The following is a 4,271-nucleotide window of genomic DNA, read 5'->3' as shown; positions in this document are numbered from 1 at the left end:
CTCGTATTCATACATGACTACTGGAAAAACCATAGCTTTGACTAGACGGACCTTTGCTGGCAAAATAACGTCTCTGCTTTTTAATATGCTATCTAGGTTGGTCATAGCTTTTCTTCCAAGGAGCAAGCATTTTTTAATTTCATGGCTGTAATCACCATCTGTAGTGATTTTGGAGCCTCCAAAATAAAGTCTATCATTGTTTCCACTGTTTCCCCATCTATTTGCCATGAAGTGATGGGACCAAAAGGGCAATACTGAGTGCTTGAAAAGTGTTCCTAACCTAGCCTCGGGCATCAAGAAAATCTTCTCTGCAGCAGTGACATTTAGGTTGACATCTGAAGACAAGAAATTGACCAGGTAACAAGGGAATGAAGAGCACTGTAGGAAGAGAGACTGACCCAAGTAAAGACTTGAGATGTATGAGATGACCTAAGGAGAAAGGTTAGTGTGGCAAGAATAAACAAGAGCTGAGAAAATAGTCCTAAGGTACTCTAACATTAGAGGATGAATAGTGGAGCAAGAGCCAGCCTTGGGACAGAAAAGAAACACTCAAAGATGTATAAGGAAGAGATGTACATGTCTTCAAAACATAATGACAATGTGGAAGCCAAGAAGAGAAATTGTGAACACCAATTGCTATATGCTGCTACAGGTTGAAGTGTCCCTTTTATTTAGCAATACTATTGGAGAAAGAAATGGCAACCCACTCCAGTATTCTTGCCTGGAGAATCCCAGGGACTGGGGAGCCTGATGGGCTGCCATCTACGGGGTCGCACAGAGTTGGACATGACTGAAGCGACTTAGCAGTAGCAGCAGCAGGTTACTGGTAATCTTAAATAAGAGCATTGAAATGACTGGAATAAAAGCCAGATTAAGTGATCTGAAAGGGCAAGAGACAGGACTTCTGTTTTGAAGATGGCAAAATGATCCCTTACAGGAGTGTCCTAAAAGTATAGGACACTCTTTTCACCCAGACTCTGAAGATTCTATTGGTGAGGGGAGCACCAGCCTCCTTGAAAGGCTCTGTATTGGCCATTCTTGGAAAGTCAGAAATGACAGTGGTGATGCTGCCATTGAGATGGGCTCCCTGAATTCTATGTGTGATAAGAGTGGCAGAGGCCAAGTGGAGCACTTAACTGTCAGAGAGATACTTCAGAACTCTCTCTCTCTCCTCCCCTCTACTCTGTCTCTCTCGTGTGCATGGGTGGAGAGCTGGGGATGAGAGAAAGACACATGCCTGTGCGTGCATGTGCAAAGACAGTCAGAGCAGTGCACTTTTATTGGCAGAGACAGTTACGCTTCCAGTATCTTGCCTCAAATCTGTGTTGACTCTCTGTCATAATCTAGACTCTAGAGACTTTGATCATCTCTCCTTTCCATATCACCAAACCAGCTTCCACAGATGGTTGATTCACTGCCTTGATGACATCTTGCAGACTGTAAGAGGCAAGCAACTTCCTAATGAGCAGGAAGTTGTTTATCCAAAACACTGGATGCTTTGATAAGACACATGAGTGCCAGAAGGAGGGAAATAAACTTAAACATTCATGAGACTGTTACATTGATGAAGTTTCCAAGGGTCCAGTGGTCTGAAGTATGCAAAATATGTAGTTCTCCAAGATGAGATGAAGAGCAGAAGAGAGGAGACCGTTACTCTGGAGATCATTGCAGCCAGAGATGTGGGCAGACATGAAAGCCAGAGTAACTTCCCAGGGAGCTCAGAAAACTATCTGCTTCTGCTTCACTGTTTGAGACTAAGTCAATTGGTGGAAGTATCTCAGGTTCCTGAGAATTATGGCACATTCCCAGTGCTTTCTGGAAAACTACTCAATCATTGATATCTCAAGATGAAACTTTGGTGGCACTTTCTTTATCTTCGATAATGGTTTCTCCAGCCTTTACTCTCCTGCTCTTCTAACTGTTGTATAAGCCCCTAATTCATTATTTAGCCTTTCATATCTAGAAAACATAGAATGGTTCTGTTGTCTGATCCAGCCCATACATCCCTACTTATTCAGGAATCTTTGACTTCACTGGATTTTCAAGTGGTTGAACCAATTTACTATGCTATTGACTATTTCAGTTTCTTCCCTTATGAATTAGCCATTATTCTTATTAATTGCCCATTTTTCTGTGGTTCATGTGATGGTTAGTTTTATATGCCAACTTGGCTAGACTATCATTTCAGTTCAGTTGAGTCGATCACTTGTGTCCGACTCTTTGTGACCCAATGGACTACAGCACACCAGGCTTCCCTGTTCATCACCAACTTCTGGAGTTTACTCAAACTCATGTCCGTTGAGTCAGTAAAGCTATCCAACTATCTCATCCTCTGTCATCCCCTTCTCCTCCTGCCTTTAGCCTTTCCCAGCATCAGGGTCTTTTCCAATGAGTCAGTTCTTCTCATCAGGTGGCCAAAGTATTGGAGTTTCAGCTTTAGCATCAGTCCTTCCAGTGAACATTCAGGACTTATTTCCTTTTAGAATTGACTGGTTTGATTTCCTTGCAGTCCAAGGGAATCTCAAGAGTCTTCTCCAACACCACACTTCAAAAGCATCAATTCTTCGGTGCTCAGCTTTCTTTATAGTCCAACTCTCACATCCATACATGACTACTAGAAAAACCATAGCATTGACTAGACAGACCTTTGTCAGCAATGTTTCTGCTTTTTAATATGCTGTCTATGTTGGTCATAGCTTTTCTTCCAAGGAGCAAGTGTCTTTTAATTTCATGGCTGCATTCACCATCTGCAGTGATTTTGGAGCCCAGAAAAATGAAGTCTCTCACTGTTTCCATTGATTCCCCATCTATTTCCCATGAAGTGATGGGACCAGGTGCCATGATCTAGTTTTCTGAATGTTGAGTTTTAAGCCAACTTTTTCACTCTCCTCTTTCATTTTCATCAAGAGGTTCTTTAGTTCCTCTTCACTTTCTGCCATAAGGGTGGTGTCATCTGCATATCTGCATATTAATATTTCTCCCAGCAACCTTGATTCCAGCTTGTGCTTCATCCAGCCCCGCATTTTGCATAGTGCATTCTGCATATAAGTTAAATAAGCAGGGTGACAATACACAGTGTTGACATACTCCTTTGCCAATTTGGAACCAGAGATCTCTAGTCTTTCCCATTCTATTGTTTTCCTCTATTTTTTTTGGCATTGTTCCCTGGGGAAGGCTTTCTTATCTCTCCTTGCAATTCTTTGGAACTCTGCATTCAGATGGATATATCTTTCTTTTTCTCCTTTTCCTTTTGCTTCTCTTCTTTTCTCAGCTAATTGCAAGGCCTCCTCAGACAACCATTTGGCCTTTTTTGCATTTCTTTTTCTTGGGGATGGTCTTGATCTCTGCCTCCTGTACAATGTCATGAACCTCTGTCCATAGTTCTTCAGGCACTCTATCAGATCTAATCTCTTGAATCTATTTGTCACTTCCACTGTATAATCATAAGGGATTTGATCTAGGTCATACTTGAATGGTCTAGTGGTTTTCCCCACTTTCTTTGATTTCAGTCTGAATTTGGGAATAAGGAGTTCATGATCTGAGCCACAGTCAGCTCCCAGTCTTGTTTTTGCTGACTGTATAGAGCTTCTCCATCTTTGGCTGCAAAGAACATAATCAATCTGATTTCAGTATTGACCATCTCGTGATGTCCACATGTAGAGTCATCTTTTGTGTTGTTGGAAGAGGGTGTTTGCTATGACCAGTGCATTCTCTTGACAAAACTCTGTTAGCCTTTGCCCTGCTTCATTTTGTACTCCAAGGCCAAACTTGCCTGTTACTTCAGGGATCTCTTGACTTCCTACCTTGCATTCCAGTTCCCTATGATGAAAAGGACATCTTTTTTTTTTTTTTTTTTTTTGGTGTTAGTTCTAGAAGGTCTTGTAGAACCATTCAACTTCAGCTACTTTGGCATTATTGGTTGCAGCATAGACTTGTATTACTGGGATACTAAATGGTTTGCCTTGGAAATGAACAAAGATCTTTCTATCTGTTGCATGTGAGACTGCACCCAAGCACTGCATTCAAACACAAATCTAGGTATTGCTGTGAAGATATTTTACAGATGTAGTTAACATCTACAACTATTTTGCGGGGGACTGCCCGTGAAGGGTTAAGTCTTGGGAGCTGCTCGGCAGGTATGCAGAGCCTTAGGCATTGTCCTAAGCTCCCTGTCCCGCCACCCTTAGAGGGGAGCTGCGGGGGACTGCCCATGAAGGGTTAAGTCTTGGGAGCTGCTCGGCAGGTATGCAGAGCCTTAGGCATTGTTCCTA

Source organism: Capricornis sumatraensis, chromosome 2 (genome assembly GCF_032405125.1).
Source record: "Capricornis sumatraensis isolate serow.1 chromosome 2, serow.2, whole genome shotgun sequence".
Lineage (NCBI taxonomy): Eukaryota > Metazoa > Chordata > Mammalia > Artiodactyla > Bovidae > Capricornis > Capricornis sumatraensis.
The sequence above is the reverse complement of the archived record's forward strand: the minus strand, read 5'-3'. Positions refer to the sequence as shown.